Source organism: Mustela putorius, unplaced genomic scaffold (assembly GCF_011764305.1).
Source record: "Mustela putorius furo isolate JIRA1106 unplaced genomic scaffold, ASM1176430v1.1 tig00000430_pilon_pilon_pilon, whole genome shotgun sequence".
Classification (NCBI taxonomy): Eukaryota; Metazoa; Chordata; class Mammalia; order Carnivora; family Mustelidae; genus Mustela; species Mustela putorius.
Window position 1 is genome coordinate 13,148,811 of NW_025421377.1, and position 22,321 is coordinate 13,171,131.

General features: G+C 35.7%; 1 protein-coding gene across 18 annotated transcripts in view; it reads left to right on the forward strand.

Annotated features, from left to right (window-relative positions):
* The window catches only part of ADGRL3 (adhesion G protein-coupled receptor L3), an 839,163-nt gene that overhangs the window by 170,519 nt on the left and 646,323 nt on the right, over positions 1-22,321 (forward strand). For all 18 annotated transcript variants that reach the window (XM_045079818.1, XM_045079821.1, XM_045079816.1 and 15 more), the window contains exon 2: positions 5,201-5,269. The gene's annotated coding sequence lies outside the window, so the exon portion shown is untranslated. The remainder of the gene's footprint in view (positions 1-5,200; positions 5,270-22,321) is intronic.

Below are 22,321 nucleotides of genomic sequence, written 5' to 3' on the forward strand. Positions count from 1 at the left end.
ATTTAACTGTTCAGTTCTAAAAATGATTTAAGGACTCTCATTGACCAAAAAATTATATTACCTTAGAAATAGTTCACTAATTCACTGTAGTTTTTAAAAATCTCCGTTTTCACTTATCTTTAAAAAAAAAAAATAACAGTCATCTTAGGCTGAGAAACATCTTTTAACTGACACTAAAATGATCTTTATTTTGTTTTATTTTTTCTAGAAGATTTTTATTTATTTATTTGACAGAGATAGACACAGTGAGAGAGGGAACACAAGCAGGGGGAGTGAGAGAGGGAGAAGCAGGCTTCTGGCTGAGCAGGGAGCCTAATGTGGGGCTTGATCCCAGGATCCTGGGATCATGGCCTGAGCTGAAGGCAGACACTTAACAACTGAGCCACCCAGACACCTCTTATTTTCTTTTTATTTTTTTTTTTAAAGATTTTTATGTATTTGTCAGAGACAACACACAAGTAGGGGGAGCAGCAGGCTACTGGGTGAGCAAGGGGCCCTGTGCGAGACTCCTGGTATCACGACCTGAGCTGAGAGGAGACACTTAACTGACTGAGCTACCCAGGTGCCCTTAGAATGGTCATTTTAAAGTATGTTTGTACACATGAATTCTTCATTGCTTCTTGAACCTTTACTGGAAAGTTTAGTAGGAGATGTAACGTAAATATAATTAATGCCTCATAGACCAAGAAGATAAAATATATTTTTATTGTAATTCCAGATTAATTTTTACTTTAATTTCCTGGAATCTCATTTAAATATTACAATACCAAGGTACCTTTATAGTAATCAGAGTTATGAAATTCTGAGATGATTATTTCCAAAAGAATTCATTTATAGAAGCATAATGATTTTCATAATAAACATCCTCTTTTCAAATATAGACAGTGATTGCCAATATAATGCTGTTTCAGAAGCTGGAGGGTATAGACTGAATTTGAATTACTTGTATTCACATTCTGACTTTGCCACTCAATGTCCCAGAATATTTATTTGTAAGATAAACAAGGTAATGTTCATACTAATCTCAGAGGAATTTTATAAAGGCAAAGTGAGACTATAAAGTCCTTAAAACCTTAAAAAAATTAAGATTTAAATAGGAATATAAAATGTTCAAAAATATGAAGTACTTAAAATTTAAAAATAATACAAAAAGTGTCTGAAGAATGTAGTCAGTTTCTTTTGCTTTCATTCTGTTCTCCCGCCTCAACCACAGGGTAAAAGATAAACTCCCTGTGAATGTGATTTTTGTCTGTTTAGTTCACTTCCGATTCCATAGCACCTAGAACTGTGCCTGGGCACAGAGTAAATATTTGATGAATGAATGAATGAATGTTGCTCTACCTTTTTTTTTTTTTTTTAAAGATTTTATTTATTTATTTGGCAGAGAGAGAGTGATCATAAGTGAGCAGAGAGGCAGGCAGACGGGGTGGGGGGGAAGCAGGCTCCCCACTGAGCAGAGAGCCCGATGCGGGGGGCGAGGGGGGGGCGCTTGATCTCATGACCTGAGCTGAAGGCAGAGGCTTAACCCACTGAGTCACCCAGGTGCCCCTATTGCTTTACTTTTTATACTTGCTATCTCGTGATTAGAAAATTTCTTTTGAACATACATCTTTATTATGTATTCCTTCTTTTTAAGTTGGTCGATGAAATCTTATAATTTTATTTTCCATTTTTGCTGTCTTATATATCTGCTTTTTTACAAGGTTTTTTATAAAGCATGGATTAATTTAGCTTTTGATTTTTCATTAAAGCAGTCTAGTGTCAGGTATTTCCATCTGACTTGTAAAGTGTAGAGAGAACTGCAATAACTGCTAGTGAATTTCTTTTTGTGTCACTTTTGAATGTGCTAAAAATATGAAGATGCAAACACACTAAATTTCTGTCCATTCTTAGTGCTTCCTTTGAAGTGGTCAAATTGTTCAAGTAACTATTCTAGTAGCTCCTTTTAAGAATCCCTTTTAGAGCAAGTTTACTAATTGGACTAGAAATTCAGGCTAACACTTTATGCTGATAGAAGAGCATCACTTGATATGATAACCTTTTCTTCTCTTCTGTTTGGTTTTCGGTTCTCTTTATGCATGTGTTCATCCCCCCTTTCCTTTTTCTGTGATTTATCTCTGACCTGGTCTCCTTCCCCTTAGGAAGCTGTGACCCTGCATAAACTTGTTCTGCTGAGTTGTCTACTAGCTCTGATGTTCCTGGAGGGGCTGTAATTGGGTAAATCACTGAGACACTGAATAGCCAGATTGTAAATTGGGGATTCTGTGATCTTCTGAACAAAGAGAAAATGGACCTAGAAAAATGATTATGCAAACAAACTCAAAGACATATAATGGTGTATTTTTGTTCCTCGTCTCAATTTATGTGATGCCAATACAGTTTCCAGTCATTTCTTGCAATTTTTTTTTTTAAACTAAAAAGAAAATGTTTTGTTTGCCCAGTCAGCATTTTTGAGGCCATGTTAAGTGCTTGGTTCTAGGAGTGGTAATACGTAATACCAATGGAACTAGTCACAGTCCCTATTCTGAAGCAATTCACATTAGAGTGTACGGGTTCAGCCAAATAGAAGAATATACACAGGGTGTGTGAGCATCAGGGAATCTAGGATTGGTTCTGTCTGGTGGAGTCCGTTTGGTGCTGTTAGGGAGAACTTTGTGGACTATATCATGCTTGGATTTCAGAATTTATTTTCTAATTGGGAGAAGCAAAATCTCCCAGGTGAGGGTAATTCTAGGAGAGCGTGTGCTGTCATTACCTGTGATTGTTCAGACATTGTAAAATATTCGTAAAATCGAATGGGCTTGTTCTTTAAAAACCAGGAAACAATACCTTATGTGTACAGCCAAGAAATTGCCTTAAAAATTGCTCTCAGTTGCCTGTTCAAGCTGTCAAGCATACCATTCGAATATAGAATGGATTGCTCTTATTGTACGAAACCTCACTAACTGGGCAAATATGGGTAGTTACTCTCTGGGAAAAATATAGTTTAAAATCCTCACACAGGGGCACCTGGGTGGCTCAGTGGGTTGGGCCGCTGCCTTCGGCTCAGGTCATGATCTCACGTCCCTGGATCGAGTCCCGCATCGGGCTCTCTGCTCGGCAGGGAGCCTGCTTCCTCCTCTCTCTCTCTCTGCCTGCCTCTCTCTGCCTACTTGTGATCTCTCTCTGTCAAATAAATAAATAAATAAATCTTTAAAAAAAAAATAAAATAAAATCCTCACACAAAATATAATGCTTTTTTTTTTTTTAAGATTTTATTTATTTATTTGACAGACAGAGATCACAAGTAGGCAGAGAGGCAGGCAGAGAGTGGGTGGAAGCAGGCTTTCTACTGAGCAGAGAGCCCGATGTGGGGCTCGATCTCAGGACCCTGAGACCAAGACCTGAGCTGAAGGCAGAGGCTTTAACGCACTGAGCCACCCAGGTGCCCCAAAATATAATGCTTTTAATAGTGAATATTTTTATACTAATTTGTTTTCATATATATCTGATGGTAATCAATAGGGATTCTATTAAAGGCAAATTTAATTTTAATTTTATGTTAATGAAGTTCTGCATATATCTAATTCCTTTCCATGTGGGGACAAGATTATAGAATAGACACTGGATTTAGTCATTGTTTTGTCACATATATGATTACTTAACCTTTTGCTAATAGCTTACTATTACTAATAACTTAATAGATGCTGTGTAGCATAGTAATTAACTAATGAAGCCGATGCTCATAAAAAGGACTTAAATGGACACACTACAAAGTTCAAAACTTGATATGACAAGTGCAGGACCAACAGAGGACATTGAAATCCCAAAGAAAATTCTTTGAAGGACATTACTCTTTTGGTTTGTTTACCTTTTTGGTAAAATGTCATGTCGATATTAATTTAGTAAGAAAAGAAATAGAAAATATATGGTAATGTAAAGGAAATGAAGACTAACATTATCCCTATAAATACACCTTAAGTAAACTCTTTTTTGTTTATTTCTTCCTATTATTTTTTTCCTATTATCTGAATTTGTTTAAATTATTGTAATCATGGTCTCCATGCACATGAGTTCACAAAGCACGTATTTGTATATATGATCAAGTCGCAAGATATATATTAAGGTGTTCCTCAATTTTTTTTTTTCCCCCACAACACTTCTGATGGTAAAAGTAGATTAAAGACATCCTAGGATCTTACTAGAAGTATCTGTTGAGGGGATGCCTGGGTGGCAGAGTCCTTTGAGTGTTGGACTCTTGGCTTTGGCTCAGGTCATGATCTCAGGGTTCTGGGATTGAGCCCGGAGTCAGGAGGCCGGCCTCACCCTCAGCGAAGAGTCTGCTTGAGGATACTCTCCCTCACCCTCTGCACCCCCCCCCGCTCATGTGCGTGCTCTCTTTCTCCCTCACTCTCTCTCTAAAATAAATAAATAAATATTTTAAGAAACAAATAAAGGAAGATATAAGTTCTAAAAATAAGTTCTATGAGGGTGCCTGAGTGGCTCAGTTGGTCGAGCGACTGCTTTTGGCTTGGGTCATGATCCCGGAGTCCTGGATGGGGTCCTGCATCGGGCTCCCAGTGCCACCAGGAGTTGTCTTCTCCCTCTCCCCTTCTCCTCTCTCATGCTCTCTCTCACTGTCTCTCTCTCAGAGAAATAAAGAAAAGCTTAAAAAAAATAAGTTCTATGAGTTCTAGGAAATTCACTGGTTTCTTGCAATAGACACTTACCTTTTCTTTCTTTTCTTTTCTTTTTTTTTTTTTAAGATTTATTTATATGAGAGAAAGCATGAGCAGGAAGAGCAGAGGAAGAGGTAGACAGTCTCAAGCAGTCTCCACTGAGATGGAGCCTGCGCTGGGGCCCGATCCCAGGACCTGAGATCATGACCTGAACTGAAATCAAGAGTCAGTTGCTTAACTTGATGAACCACCCAGGTGTTCTTTGCATCTTTTTAAAATTAATTTAAATTTCCACACCTACCAAATTCATTAATTATTTTCAGTAAATAATACAGTAAATTAGATAGTTGAAGATAATGTTTCAGAAGTAAATAGAATTTTATTTTTTATACCATGGTTCTGCTGCTATACCTCAAGCATTGTGAGAAAAAAGGCACTTGACCAATAAGAAAACATACGTTAAGTATATGCAAATAGTCCTAAAAGTATAGCCATAAAGTATTATTTTTTCTCATCATCTGATGTATTTTTTTTTTTTACAGAAATGTTTAAATGTTCAGTAAATCGGAGGAAAAGAACATGGACTTTTAGCAACTGAAGAGCAAATTAAGGTAACTTTTAAATAATTTTTGCCAATCATAATTGTTAGTAATTTCAAAGTGTATTTAATATGTTTTCATTGAAGTTAATGTATGTTGTTAGGAGGATCATATTGAAAATTGTTTAATGAGTTACTTAAATGGAATTTTGTATATTTTGGGGAAGACAAATTTGTCTTGTGACAAATAAATTTACATATTTAGATTTGTTGCCAAGAATTATCAATTTTATTTTCCAAAAAATATACAAAATTCCACTTACGGAGGTATACTTAGATGAGCAATAAATGTGTTAAGAAAAATAATTTATATTACATATATTAATAACACAAATTATTTACATCTTTTTCAGCAAATCATTTGAAGGCAAGTAGGCCTCTATATTAATCAACCAGTAGTAAAATTGGAATTTCCTTTATTCTTGAAGTTACCATGTTAATTTCTGTAAAGTGACTTTGTACTATCTAAAATACAAATTATTATACTATCTAGTACTATCCAGGATACAAATTATTATAAATATACAGCTTAAAAGCAGAAATACCAGTTTTCTTATCCATGTTAAATCATATTCATTTATTTTGAGTTGTTTATATAATGGTATATATTATAAGTTATTATAAGTCTATTTTCAAAGATTCTGTACCTTTTACTCGAAAAGTACTGAGTGATTTAAGAATCTAAAAAGACTATAAAATATTGCACTCACCTTTGTAGGCACTAAAATTTCCTGTTGATATTCTTCTTTTAGATATTTTTGCCTTAATTTCTTTGCCACTGCTTTCTTCAGCACATTCATTTACATGGGCAAGCATGATTTCCTATTTCCCACGGCAGATATGTTTGAATCTACTTTATTTGTATTTACTAATATATCTATACATTAACATATAAACTTTGCAGATATTCTTTTACAATGTTGAATATGAAATGGGTTTTTGGTACTTAGTAATATAAATTAGTTAAATTAATAAATTTAACAAAAGGCTGATTTAATAATCTTTTTCAAAAAATTCAGCTGTGCATTCTTACGTATGGTTACTCTGGGGAAGTTAAACACTGGTAGGAAAGATCTGAAACTCTATAGAAATTTCTATATACATTTTATAAGAGTCACTGGCAAACTATTAACGAAACAAAAGTGGGAGCAAGTCACTTTAGTTGGAGGCTCTTGAAATCTTCATAGAAGTTATGAAATTCACTGAGGGGTTGTTGAGGTAGAGAAGGTGAGGTCATGCATTCCAAGCCAACAGAAGAGCTTATGAAAGAATACACAAAGGAACAAGGAATGGCCATCGAAAGACTGATATTTCTAATGTTGTTAAAGGATTTCTCATGCAGTGAGACAGTGTTAGGAGATGAGTCTGGAAAAGTAGGTTTGGAGCCCCCACTGTAAGTATCATGTTTGCCGGACTAGAGCTTAATTTTCCAGCCAAGACATCTCCAGAGGGCTTCAGGGTATTTATAGGGTTGTGAGAAGAACATTTCAGAACCTTTCCTTGTTGTTCATTTTCATTGCAAACTATAAGAAAGAACTAAGACCTTATAATTAATATAACAACTGCTACAGGCACCCAACTATGAAGTTTCTAGAGGATTCATGGGCGGTTTTACAGTGTTAAATGATTAACAGTGTTTGTTTCATTGTTTTTTAATTGTGATATAATTTCTATACCATTAGTTCACTCCTTTAAAAATTATACAATTAAGTATTATTTAGCATATTCACCAAGTTGTGTAACTATCAGTACTGTCTAATCTGGAATATTTTAATCTAGATTATACTCATGAGCAGTTACTCACTTTGGCCTCTTTGCCCTATTCTCTGGCTGCAGCTAATATACTTTCAGCTTCTATGGATTTATCATAAAAAATGGAATCATACAATATGTGGCCTTTCGTACCTACCCTCTTCATAATGTTGTCAAATTTTACCCTTGTTCTGTAAATCAGAACATAATTTCTTTTTGTGTCTGAATAATATTCTTTTAGATGGACATACCATGTTTTGTTTATCCATTTATTAATTGACAGATGTCAGGTACTTTTTAAATGCTTTTTGTCTACTATGAATAATGGCTGCTATGAACGTTTATATACAAGTTTTTAAGTAAGCATATATATTCATTTCTCTTGGTTATATACTGGTGGTAGAATATATGACAACTAAATGTTTTACTCTTTTTTTTTTTAAAAGATTTTATTTATTTATTTGACAGAGAGAGAGATCACAAGTAGGCAGAAAGGCAGGCAGAGAGAGAGAGAGAGGTGGCGGGGGGGGGAAGCAGGTTCCCCGCTGAGCAGAGAGCCTGATGCGGGGCTCGATCCCAGGACCCTGGGATGATGACCTGAGCTGAAGGCAGAGGCTTAACCCACTGAGCCACCCAGGCACCCCTAAATGTTTTACTTTTTGAGGAACTAACCAACTGCTTTCCAAAGGGGCTGCACCATTTCACATTCTCACCAGGCATGTGTTCAGATTTCACCCTATCCTTGCCAAAGTTTTGACCAAAGCCCAAAGGTATTGTTACTTCGATTATAGCCATCCTAAGGGAAGTTAGGTCATATCTCACAGCATTTTTATGGGAGTGACTGTTTTTAAGACTATTTTAGTGTACTGATATTACATGAGTTTGGATAAGTGCATTAATTGAATTAATGTCAATTTTTAACTCGACTACTCATATCTAGACAATTGATTTTAGAAGTGTTAAATAAAGATTACAAATGAAAGAGTATTTGATTACTATATGCCCAAATAAATAACAACAATGATAACAAAAAGTGTGGGGCTCCTGCGTGGCTCAGTTGCTTAAGCATCTGATACTTGATTTTGGCTCAGGTCATGTTCTCAGAGTCATGAGATTGAGTCCTACATCGGGCTCTGTGCTCAGCACAGTCAGTTTAAGATTCTCTCCCTCTCCCTCTGCTTCTCCCCCACCTGCTTGCACTCTCCCTCTCACTCTCAAAAAAAGAAAATAAATAAATTTAAAAATAACAAAAAATGGAAGAGCAGATATTTTCTCTACTTGTATGATGGGATTTAAAAAAATATATTTAATATAAACATTAATGATATATTTATATTTATTATGGATAGCTAAAAACTAAAATAATCACCAACACTATAAAACAGGGATTAGTATCTTATTAGTGATTAAACCTGTCCTAAGAACAAATTTTGTCTCGACTGTAAGTTAATGGTAGACACAACAATGTGAATACAAGATTTAATAACCTCCGGAGCACAAACAGCTAGGTTTTCCAGCAGCGTTTAAAGTCTTGTTCAATCTAGTCATTTACTGATTTTTCACTGAACTCTGATAGATGTTTAGGAGCCTTATGTGAGATTTCTTGGAGAGGAGGAATAAAATCAATGGAGAAAGCCCAGAACTTTCCGCGGTGTGCAAAATGACTGAAATCACACATGAAAAATTATATGGCAACAATAAAAATGCATTACTTTCTCAGTAAATACTATTGGAAGATGATATTAAAAATATTGCTTTTATCCAAAATGTATTCAGACAAACTATGTTGAATGAAAGGTTCCTTTTATTTTTCTTTAAGATCTTATTTATTTATTTGACAGAGAGAGAGCATAAGCAGGGGGAGTGGGAAAGGGAGAAGCAGACTCCATTCTCAGCAGGGAGCCCGATGTGGGGCTGGGTCCCAGGACACTGGGTTAATGACCTGAGCTGAAGGCAGATGCTTAACTTAACTGAGCCACCCAGGTACCCCTGAAAGATTCACTTCGAAGTTTTTGTATTTCCATATCAATTTATGACCTCTTTATGCCAATTTATATTTGCTAGATTTTCTTAAATCAAGATTTTTTTTTTCTTAAATCAAGATTTTAAAAAAAATATTTATTTATTTATTTGAGAGAGAGAGAGAGAGAGCATGAGAGGGGAGAAGGTCAGAGGGAGAAGCAGACTCCCCATGGAGCTGGGATCCTGACGTGTAGGACTCCATCCTGGGGCTCTGGGATCATGACTTGAGCTGAAGGCAGTCGTTCAACCAACGGAGCCACCCAGGCGCCCCATTAAATCAAGATTATTTATGAATAATTCATATATAGTAAAATCACTCTTTTTTAAATGTACAATTCTGTCTTGACAAACACATAAGGCTGTGTGAGGACCACTGAAGTCAAGATAGAGAATATATCTGTCACTCTGAAATTTCTCTGTGCCCTTCTGTAGTTTCCACTTCTCCTACCATTTCAGCTGGAAGAATTTCTAGCTTCATTCTATTTTAGTAATGAAATAAAAAACCAGTCCTGAGAGAAAGCAGAGCAAAGGAATAAATTTTAGAGACAGACACTATATATGACCTTGGAGGTGTTGCTTATCCTCTCTGGACTTCAATTTCCTTATTTTTAATATGGGGTGAATAACAGAATATACTGTATATCATTTAAAATAGAGCTAGGTATATCTAAACACTTACAAACACTAAGTGCTTGTAAAATGAACAGTAATTTTTTGAACCTCAAAGGAAGGATGTACTGGAGAAAATATAGTTTCCATAGTAAATGACCTCTGAATGGATTTTTATCCATTGAAATATTCATCCAATAAAAAATATTTTAACCGTCCAATAAAAAATTATTTACTTATTTATTTGACACAGAGAGAAAAAGAGAATGCAAAACAAGCTGGGGGAGGGATAGAGGGGAAAAGGAGAAAATCTCAAGCAGACTCCATGCTAAGCACGGTGTCCAATGTAGGGCTTGATCTCACCACCCTGAGATCGTGACCTGAGTTGTAATCAAGAGTTGGATGCTTAACTGACTGAGCCACCCAGGTGTACCCCTTTGAAAGGATTTCACCATAAAATGTCAAATCAAAGTTTTCAAAATAATTAAAAATAAATAAAGTAATATGTAATAATATGACTTTTCAGAAGCATCATTTTCAGGGGCACTTGGGTGGCTCAGTGGGTTAAAGCCTCTGCCTTCGGCTCAGGTCATGATCCCAGAGTCCTGGGATCAAGCCCCGCATCTCGCTCCCTGCTCAGGGGGGAGCCTGCTTCTCCCTCTCTCTCTGCCTGCCTCTCCGCCTAGGTGTGATCTGTCTGTCAAATAAATTAATAAAATCTTAAAAAAGAAAAAAAGAAAAGAAGCATCACTTTCAGAAAACTTTTGCTTAATGGGGCGCCTGGGTGGCTCAGTGGATTAAGCCGCTGCCTTCGGCTCAGGTCATGATCTCAGGGTCCTGGGATCGAGTCCTGCATCGGGCTCTCTGCTCAGCAGGGAGCTTGCTTCTCTCTCTCTCTCTCTCTGGCTGCCTCTCTGTCTACTTGTGATTTCTCTCTGTCAAATAAATAAATCTTAAAAAAAAAAAAAAAAGAAAACTTTTGCTTAAGAGCTCCGTTCTTCCGATTCCTTGAACATAAATCGCTGGGAGTGAATCTTGACTTTTCTTTTGTACACATTGCACATCCATCAGCACATACCATCTGACCACTTACGAACACCTTCTTGTCTGTTACCTGCGTCCAGGTCACAGTCCCCTCTTACCTAAGGAACTACAACAGCCTTCACTTTTCCTCGCTGCATCATTTTTTTTTTTAAGATTTTATTTATTTATTTTTAACAGACAGAGATCACAAATAGGCAGAGAGGCAGGTAGAGAGAGAGGGAGGAAGCAGGCTTCTTGCTGAGCAGAGAGCCTGATGTGGATCTCGATCCCAGGACCCTGGGATCATGACCTGAGCCGAAGGCAGAGGCTTTAACCCACTGAGCCACCCAGGTGCCCCCAATCGCTGCATCATGTTATGCAGAGCGCTCAGAACCCTGTTCCAGTTCCAGGGTCCTCTGCACTCCAGCTCTCTGACTTCATTGCCGTTTGCTGAACACGCGGGGTCATTCGACTTGGGATCCTTAAGCGTATTGGTTCCTCCCCCAATCACTATTCTCCTCATGTTTAGTTCCTACGCTTTAAATATCCTCTTCTCATGGCAGCCTTCCCTCAACATTCTATTTAAAATGGAAATTGCCTGGGGGTACCCCTCTGCATTCCTCTCCTGCTTTATTTTTCTCCGGAAAATTATCATAGGACACACAATTTTGTTCATTGTCTCTTCTCATTAGTAAATAGATTCTAAATATTTTCTCTTTATAACATCCATTTAGTTTCTATTGTTAAGTGTCTTTATATTGGACAACAGACCTCGATATTAGAAAGATGTGGGTATTAGAAAGGTGGAGGAACTGTGGGGGTACCCGTAGCTCCAGGCATGAGGATTATCTGGGAAATATTTGCAGTAGCTTAGGTCAGGTGATGAAGACTTGGTTTAAGGCAGCAGTCCTGGGGACTGAGTGGTATTAATTCCTTTGAGACTATTTAGAAGGTAAATTGACAGGTCTTAGTGACTGCATTTTGGTAGTGAGGATTCAAGTCTCAGTGGGATGAGACTCAGGTTGGAAGTGACAACCCAGTGCTGGTGGCACCATTTACTAAGCTTTATAGAGCTTTCTTTGTGTGTTTTTTAAACAATAATAATAATTAATTTTTTTTACAGAAATAACATTCGTAGCTAGATATTAATTTTTATCTCTAGATAACAGTGATTGCTACTCATGTAACACCTTGGACCAAGGGTCATTAATTGTCTCATTTTTCTATTTGTTTATAGAAATTAGAAAGAAAGTTTTGGTTTGCTATGAAATTAAATTTTCTAATTAATTTCAAAAACCAGTCAAAAGTGTAGGATGTAAAAACTAGCCATGGGCAGAGTAAAAGCACATTAATTATTCAGACAGTCATCCCTGCTTATTCCATTCCTGGAGATATAGTGGCTGTCAGAATCTGTCAGCTGAAGAGTTAGTGCCCTTCAGAATTTACATGCATAAATGGTGACCTTTGAAAATTTGCATAAAGATAAGTCTGGTATTCAAATGATAGCTGCCAGTCAGATGAGCAAAGCAAAAGTTGTCAGCCACTACTTAAACTACAGAATGGGCCATGAAGCAGTAAACACAAAATAGAGTATGTACAAAAAAACAGGTAGTATTTTTTCACAAAAAATGAAAATAAAAACTTAAAAAAATTTTTATTTATTTATTTGAGAGTGAGAACGAGAGAGAGAGAGAGAGAGTGAGCATGAGCCGGGTGAGGGGCAGATGTGGGGCTCGATATCAGGACTCTGGGATCATGACCTGAGCCAAAGGCACACACTTAAATGACTGAACCACTCAGGGTCTCCAAACCTTTTTTAATAGAGTTTTACAAAGGCTAAACCAGTTATAACAGGTAACTTAATATCTGTGGATTTGTATTTTTGGTAAACATAGCTTTATTCACTAAACATTTTTGTTAAAATTTTTATATCTTAAAAGTATTCAAATTTTAATAATTTAAAAATGTTAATCAGATTTTATATTGTAAAAGTGATGCGTACTCATTATAGAAAATTTAGAAAGTTTTGCAAAGAGAGAATATTAATATTACCCATAGTCCCATAACCAGAGGAAACCATGGTCAGCATTTTAGTGTATATTCATGGTTATCTTTTAAATAAACAAATAGATATACACGTATATGAGCATAAAAACCTATTTAACTACCTTTTTACTGTCACCTTACTACATTTTGTCTATCATAAATTCTATTGAGATACATATTTTATACATTTTTTGTATGTAAGTGATTATTCCCTCAAATAGATTTTTAGTGGTAGAATTACTTGTCCTAGTTTATGACTTTTTAAAAAAGTTTTTGATATGTTTTGTTAAAATTTACTTTCGACTTCTACTTTATGAGATGTCAGTTTACTTGTATCCTGATCTTCTTCCTTTAATCATTATTAAATGTGGTATTTTATTTTTGTAAAAGATTTTATTTATTTGACAGAGAGAGAGAGATCACAAGTAGGCAAAGAGGCTGAGAGAGATGGGAAAGCAGTCTCCCCACTGAACAAAGATCCTGATTCGGGGCTCGGTCCCAGGACTCTGGGATCATGACTTGAGCCGAAGGCTGAGGCTTAACCCGCTGAGCCACCCAGGCACCCCATACATATTGTATTTTAAATGTCTGATAAAAGCTTGCCATTTACCAAGGGAAGCAAGGGCAAAAATGAACTATTGGGATTTTATCAAGATCAAAAGCTTTTGCACAGCAAAGGAAACAGTTAACAAAACCAAAAGACAACTGACAGAATGGGAGAAGATATTTGTAAACGACATATCAGATAAAGGAATAGTGTCCAAAATCTATAAAGAACTTAGCAAACTCAACACTCAAAGAACAAATAATCCAATCAAGAAATGGGCAGAGGATATGAACAGACATTTCTGCAAGGAAGACATCCAGATGGCCAGCAGACACATGAAAGAGTGCTCCATATCACTCGGCATCAGGGAAATACAAATCAAAACCACAATGAGATATCACCTTACACTAGTCAGAATGGCTAAAATTAACAAGTCAGGAAATGACAGATGCTGGCGAGGATGCGGAGAAAGGGGAACCCTCCTCCATTGTTGGTGGGAATGCAAGCTGGTGCAGCCACTCTGGAAAACAGCATGGAGGTTCCTCAAAATGTTGAAAATAGAACTGCCCTATGACCCAGCAATTGCACTACTGGGTATTTACCCTAAAGATACAAATGTAGTGATCCAAAGGGGCACATGCACCCGAATGTTTAAAGCAGCAATGTCCACAATAGCCAAACTATGGAAAGAACCTAGATGTCCATCAACAGATGAATGGATCAAGAAGATGTGGTGTATATACACAATGGAATACTGTGCAGCCATCAAAAGAAATGAAATCTTGCCATTTGCGACAACGTGGATGGAACTAGAGCATATCATGCTTAGCGAAATAAGTCAAGCAGAGAAAGACAACTATCATATGATCTCCCTGATATGAGGAAGTGGTGATGCAACATGGGGGCTTAAGTGGGTAGGAGAAGAATCAATGAAACAAGATGGGATTGGGAGGGAGACAAACCATAAGTGACTCTTAATCTCACAAAACAAACTGAGGGTTGCTGGGGGGAGGGGGGTTGGGAGAAGGGGGATGGGGTTCTGGACATTGGGGAGGGTATGTGTTTTGGTGAGTGCTGTGAAGTGTGTAAACCTGGCGATTCGCAGATCTGTACCCCTGGGGATAAAAATATATGTTTATAAAAAATAAAAAAAATTTTGGTAGTCTCTGCCTTTTTCAAATACCTCTCCTTTTCCTGCTGTCGCAAACAAGGTAGTGACCACCATCATTTTGGAAACAGAACTCTTCAGTTTTTCCATCTTGAACATGTTCTTTAATTTGGTACTTTGGTACTTTGAAGATAAGACAAAAAGACGAGGTGAGAGTGAATGGCATGGATGAATATTCAGCGTTTTACTTCTGTAGTTAACCTTGAATGCCATTGGTATGTGAAAAGTACTAGTCCAGTCAGATCTCTGAGAAGGTTGTGATGTTCATGTTTATGTTCTGTTACTTCTTCTTCTTTTTTTTTTTTTAAGATTTTATTTATTTATTTGACACAGAGAGAGCAAGAGATCACAAGTAGGCAGAGAGAGGGGGGGAAGCAGACTCCCTGCTGAACAGAGAACCCGATGTGGGGCTCCATCCCAGGACCCTGAGATCATGACCCGAGCTGAAGGCAGAGGCTTAACCCTCTGAGCCACCCAGGCACCCCTGTTATTTCTTATTTTTTATGAATAAACCCTGAATTAGGAGTGGCCTGGATAGAATCTTGTGTCCTGATACTTGTACTTTACCAGATTTTCATTTAAATCTGTTCACTGCTGCCTTTAATACATGGTGGTGAAAAAAAAAACATTATGGTGGTTCAAGAAAGATTTCTCATTTCTGCCCGAATCAGGGATGCTGTATTGAAAGAGAGAAATCAGCTCTACGCTATAAATATTTATAGATTGGGATTTTGTGCCATGGCTAAAAGCTAAAAAAACATCTCATTATTGGCTATTTCCTTTTTTTTCTTTCCGGAGAATGATTTGTTCGTGACTTTTTAAATTAGGCATATGCATTTAAAACTTTTTACTGAGTACATATATTTAATATTAGCCATTGCAAATATTTGAGGAATTTTAATGAATGTATATACATATGCAACCATGTCTATTATTTATCTGCCTATATACTTTTTCTAGCCATCTATGCTTATAGGTTTTTGTTTGTTTTGTATTCTGTGTGCAATTCCTTGAGAGTAAGACTTGTATAGAATTGTGTTTTCATCACGATAAGTCGGGTACAAAATAGTTTTATAACCTCAAAATTTTCTTATGCTCTCCCTTTGTAGTCATTCCCTGCTTCTATCTGTAACTCCTAGCAACTGCTAATCTGTTCTTTATTCCGTAATACTTCAGTCCATATTTTTAGCTTTTTTGGAATGTTATGTAAATGAGTAGTCTTTTTTAAGACTGACTTCTTTCACTTTTCATAATATCTTTGAGATTCATCCTTGTTTTTTGAGTATATCAATAATTTATTTCTTCTTTATGGCTGGGCAGTATTCTGCTGTATGGATGTCTCACAGTTCATTTATCCACATTTGGATTGTTTCTAGTTTTTGATGAAAATAATGTTACTATAAACATTCATAAGTTGTATGTGTATATGTGTACAGAAATTTTCGTTTCTCTGAGTTATATACCTAACAGTTGGATTGCTTGGTTACCTGGTTAAGTGCATACACATGATTTTAAAATTATTCCTGTGTTTTATTTCGTCGTATTGGAATTTGGTCCTCTTTCTATATTATTTCTATTTTAAGTGCTACCGTTATTGCTTAAATTGATGTTGTGCAGAAATCTGTCTTCTTCAAGTGCTAAGTTATTAATTTTTTTAATACTAGTCTATGTCAGGATCTGTTTTTGCTGGTCTGAATTTACATAGGGAAATTATATCATTTAAGTGGAAAACGCTGCTTTTAAGACTTTTCTTTCCATGATAATTTTCACTTTTCTTTAGGAGTGGGTCTTTTTTTTTCTTTAAGATTTTGTTTTTTTATTTGACAGACAGATCACAAGTAGGCAGAGAGGTAGGCAGAGAGAGAGGGGAGGAAGCAGGCTCCCTGCTGAGCAGAGAGCCTGATGTGGGTCTTGATTCCAGGACCCTGAGGTCATGACCTGAGCTGAAGGCAGAGGCTTTAACCCACTGAGCCACCCAGGCATCCGTGGATCTTTTATTCTTTAGTAAATTACTCTAAAGCAACAAACCACAAAAAAAACTAAAGCTTAACTGTTTCTGCACTGAATGCAATATTCAGCTGTTTTATTCTAACTGAAGCTTATTACATAGAAGTGCTTTTTACATAGAAATGACCCTTGGAGCACCTGGGTTGCTCAGTGGGTTGAGTCTCTGCCTTTGGCTCAGGTCATGATCTCAGGGTCCTGGGTTTGAACTCCGCGTTGGTTTCTCTGCTCAGCAGGGAGCCTGCTTCCGTCTTTCTCTCTGCCTGCCTCTCTACCTACTTGTGACCTCTCTTTCTCTCTGTCAAATAAATAAATAAAATCCTTAAAAAAAAAAAGAAAAAGAAATGAGCCTCATGAGAAAATAGTTTATAGTAAGTAATGACAAATTTGGTCATCTGGTATTGAAGACCCAGCAGATTAGCAGTACCAAATTATACAAGAATAGAAATACTAAAAACTAACTATGATTTTTGACATTATATATTAAGGGTAGGGACCACATAACCACTAAAAGTCATTTATAAAAATTTTAGTAAATAGAGCAGTCTGGATTAGTATATGCCAGAGCATAGTTTCTGTATGTATCTAGAGCCTTTGAATTACATATATTTTACAAATGTGGTTTTTATTAGGAAGATCTCTGGATCAGGTTACCTTTATTCTATGCCTGGTCTTGCCATTAACTTGCTGTGAGACCCAGGGAACGTCATATAATCTCTCTGGATTGTAGTATTCTCATTTGTCCAATTAGTGAGGGCAGTTCTAGATTATCCATAAAGGACCTTCTTGCTTTAAAAAAATAGGATGCTGCAATTCTGTGATGCTCTTGGATCATTGAGAAGAAAAAGTTTGTGTGTATGTTTAGTATATTTTGTCAGGAGGCAAGGATAAGTACAATACATTTTTAAAAACTTTAAATAGTATGTACAATTAAAAAAAAGTTACGGTATATGTGTGTATGTTTGTGTTTAAAGATTTTATTTATTTATTTGAGGAGAGCACAAGCAGGGGGAGAGGCAGAGGGAGAGGGAGAATCAGATTCCAAGCTGAGTGGGGAGCTGGACACAGAGCTGGACACAGAGCTTGATCCCAGGATCCTGGGATCATAACCCAAGCTGAAAGCAGTTGTTTAACTGATTGAGACACCCAGGGGCACCTAGATTTGATGTTTTGAAAAAAAATTCCAGTAAGTGTTCCAGGAAGCTTGAATATTATGGAACTATTAATCTTCCTGTTTTTCAAAATTTTAATAATTTGAAAAGTTCTGGATTTTGTTTTATATTAGGTAAATATGAGTAAATGTAATTCATATTCTTATGTTTTAGAATTACATGACCGTGTTGTGAATTACATTTGAAATTTTTTCTCGAATTTCTAAAAAAAGTCAGTAGAAATTTCATTATTGCCTCGCTTAGTTATGAAACTTATGTTTCATAATAAATTCTCAGTTTTCAGTAAATATGTATTTTTTGAAATAAAGCTTAAATACTCAAAAGAAGGGGAGACTGATCTTAAAAATACCATCCTTGGTTGCATATGCTTAGTGCAGAATAACTACTACTTCATGAGGTAACATATTTCTAAGGCTAAGGAATGTCATAAATCTTTCAGAAGAATGAAGATTAAAACACATTAATTTTAATTTCTTTTTAAAGTCATTTAGTATGTATTATATTAGTATCTGTCGTGTATAAGACTCTGCTGTGTTCTTGAGTGATAATGCTGTCCTAACCTAAAGAAAATCAGACGTCTAGCTGGGGATACAGAAACGTGTACAACTAGCTATATCGCGATATGCTAAGTACTACAGTAAAGCATGAGAAGAGGAAGTAATTAATTTTGAATAAAAGGCCTTGGGAAAGCTTTGCAGAACTGGCTGCATATGAGAGGATTTTATTACTGAAAACAGAGGATGGGCATTCTAAGAGAATAGTCATGACATGGCCAGAGTACTCATAAGACACTGAGGAATCTTCTGTTTGGGAGGATTACCATTTTCCAGAGTAATAGAATATTAGGTAAAGATACTTAGAGGGAATCGAAGGATATAGGAAGAGATCCTTTTTACAGTATTACGTATTTTGTAGAGACCTAATTGTAAAGTATTATTGGGATACTGTTGTTTTAAAGAACAGTAGGTTTTGAAAGTGTGGGAGATGCTTTAAAGGTGAAGTAAAACAATCAGATAAAAAAAAACATTGCATGGAGGCTACAACTGATGGCTACAGTATTCTGTAAACTGTTAGCAAATAGGGGAGGTGTCAGCCTAATGAAAGTTCAAATGATGAACTCTTTTCACCGCACTTCCATATAAACTTTTGAAATATATACATAGAGAATTTATTCAGCCCAGGGGGACCACATTTTTTTCCTTCTTTAAAACATACATTTTATAATAAAATAAAACTTTCTTTTTTATCTTTCCAATCCATGTAATATAGAGTATATACATTTTTTTCTTGAGTCCTAAAATGTGTTAGTGGGAGAGAATTTAATTGCTTAAAGAAAAAAAAAAGAAACAAATAAATTGGATTTCTTGGTTTGGCTTAGTGCTGTCTTCAATGTTCTGAGGACAATAATGCAATTAGCTAAAAGTGTTTATCCACAAAATTTAATTCCTGGGGAGTAACTTCTTAAATTGCCTCTTACAAGTGTAATGGAAGCAAGCAGTTGTTTGCTGGCTTTGTTGCCAAAAATTGTGAATGGCTAGATTTTTATAAAACTTGGTGGTGATGCATGTATAATCATATAAACTCTCAATTGTAAATTTGAAGAAACTGAATTTTGTAAACAAACACTTTTTGTTATATTGTGTCACAGAGTTCTCAGCCATGAGTAGAGAAATTGTTGGTGTTATTAACTCTTTCACACATAAAAGCTTTAATAGATTTCTTTTTCATTTCAATTTAATTTCATTCCTGATTAAATGCAATGAATTAGCAATATTTTTCAGTTATCTGTTTATGGATAATCTAGTGATAAATATTTGAAAATGAGAGTTTGACATTTATTCTCAGCTTATATAAATATCCAGAGCAAATAATGCTTCTTATCACTATAGATTTATTAGTAAATATTGTAGCAGTAATTCTCTCTGCTACCGCCTTTGAAAAGAATTGCTAATAATAAAAGAGCAGAGGAAGTGTATTATAATTAATTTTTTATTTTTTATAAACATATATTTTTATCCCCAGGGGTACAGGTCTGTGAATCACCAGGTTTACACACTTCACAGCACTCACCAAAGCACATACCCTCCCCAATGTCCATAATCCCACCCCCTTCTCCCAAACCCCCTCCCCCCAGCAACCCTCAGTTTGTTTTGTGAGATTAAGAGTCACTTATGATTTGTCTCCCTCCCAATCCCATCTTGTTTCATTTATTCTTCTCCTACCCACTTAAGCCCCCATCTCCCGGATATGAGGAAGTGGTGATGCAACATGGAGGAAGTGTATTATAAAACCTTTGCTTGAGATTAACCTTCTGAAAAATTATCCTTGGTCAAAAGGCTGTACAGATCATTTCTGGTAAGTTTGCTCCACTCTACTGGACTATTTCTTGGCCACAGATAAAACATACTTTTAGGCTAATTATATACAATAAGTAGAAAAAAATATGAAGATTACAACAGGTTGTTAAATCCATTCAGCAAAATACCACAACACATTAAAGCTTTGATTTAAAAAGTATCAATATAACCCATTTGAAATAGATAAAGAATGGTAAAAACCTGAAGCTGTTTTGACGGGTGTGGACTTTAGTTAGAATATGAAGCAAAAATTTAATACTGAATAAAATTTGGAAAATATTGATATGTAGGAGAATAATTCAACTGTTTAGGAAGAATAACACTAATAGGTTTTTTAATTCCATTTTCTGAGAGCACACACTTTGCTTATGTTAATATACAAACAAGGGATAATGAACTAATGGAGTCTCCACCAAACTATTCACCATAGATTGAAGACCACATCTGAATTGAGATACATATTTCAAATTGCATTTATTATAGCCTGTTTGGCTAAAAAGGGAAAAGGTTTATTTGTCAAGTGTTATCTACATTGTGCATTTCACCCAAATACTTGACACATTTCCTGTACATATATGATATCCGGTAACAAAATTCTTTTATCTTTAGCTGTAGCAGAAAGTGAAATTTTAACAAGGTTTAAAATTAATAAAATAGCATTAGATTTTTCATGTATTTATTTATGTCATTTATGTCTCTTCATGTTTAATATATTTAGAATACAAATACAATTTTAATGTTGGCCTATTTCTGTCATTAATGATATTAAAGATTTTAATTTACTATCCTTGATAATGTCCTACATCAACCAAAATTTAGTATGTAAAAGCTTTTACGGGAATACAAATATATCAGGTTACACTGAACATATTTGTTATGTTACTCTGGAAGGAGAAATTCCTGTTTTGACTTACATTGGAAAATTATTGCCGACTTGACGGATTTGAACTGAGTTTTGAGTATTTTATCATTTGAAGCACTTTGATCTCTGACAACATGTAGTTGGGGAAATACCAAGAGTCACCAGCACACTTTGGGCTTTCCCAATCACTGCCTTTTCTGTGACATGCAAATCACTCATCCAAGAGGGAAACCTTTATTGTTGTTATATTAATGTATAATGAACTTATCATAAATCTACTATGAACCCCCATATTTTCCCATTCATAAATTAATGTATAAGTTGACCCCAATAAAATCTATTTGGGTAGTACTTTGATTGTTTTTTTGGATACTCATCACATTCAAATTCATATCATTAGATATCTATTATGTCCTATGCACTATGGAACGAATGTTCATGTAATTTATTTTATCATTTATTAATATATAAGGAAGATATTATTACTGTTACTATTGAGAGGAATGGAAAATTGATTTAGTAGAATAAAGATTTATATTTCATTATTAATTTTCAATATAATGTTAGAATTTAAAATATACATAATAATGCAGTTTCTAGTCTTTTAATTTTTAATTTTTATTTTTTAAAGATTTTATTTATTTATTTGACAAAGAGAGAGAGTGCATGTTCATATACATACAAGCAGGAGGAGCAGTAGTCAGAGGGAGAAGCAGGCTCCCCGCTGAGCAAGTAGCCCAAAGTGGGACTTAATCCCAGGACCCTGGGATCATGAACTGAGCCTAAGGCAGACGCTTAACTGACTGAGTCACCCAGGCGACCCTTTAGTTCATTTTTATAGGAAATGTCATGGAATCATTACATCATGTAGCAATTATTACAAAATTAGATAAAGTTAGGACTTTTCATTAGAGGCCTTTCTATGTTGCATATTAATATAGCCTTTGTTTTTTCCCCCACGTAAGAATTTGCTGTCTTTTCAAAAAAGTTTTTGAATTTCAAAAAAAAATTGCAAAAGACATTAAGGAACAGGACAGATGTAACTAATGCAGAGTTACCCTCCATGGCTGTGGTCTGGCTGGCATTAGATACCCATAGTCAAAAAGATATCCGAAAGGGCAGTGAGGCAAATGTGAGGATGTGAAAATGTGGAAGCACATGATCTCTGGAGGTCCTGATTTTTAAAACCTCTAGAGACCACCTTAATGCTCCAGAGAATTGTGTTTTTCACAACATCTTTCTCCCTCTCAATTTCTAGTTAGCTCCTATCTATGTCCTCACCAACTTTTCCTCCTCCCTCTTTTGTACTACAGAGCTGGAAGGGCAGTGTTTCTGATGCTGGTTGAGATGAGTCCTGTTTTGTTTCTTGTATTTTCTTAGTGCTACGTCTAAGTACCTATCTTGGGAAAATTTGAATAACCATAGGAGCTGCTAAATCTCCCATAAAAGATTTGAAAATAGTAATTCATCTTTGTAGGATCCACAGTGATATATTGAATCTCT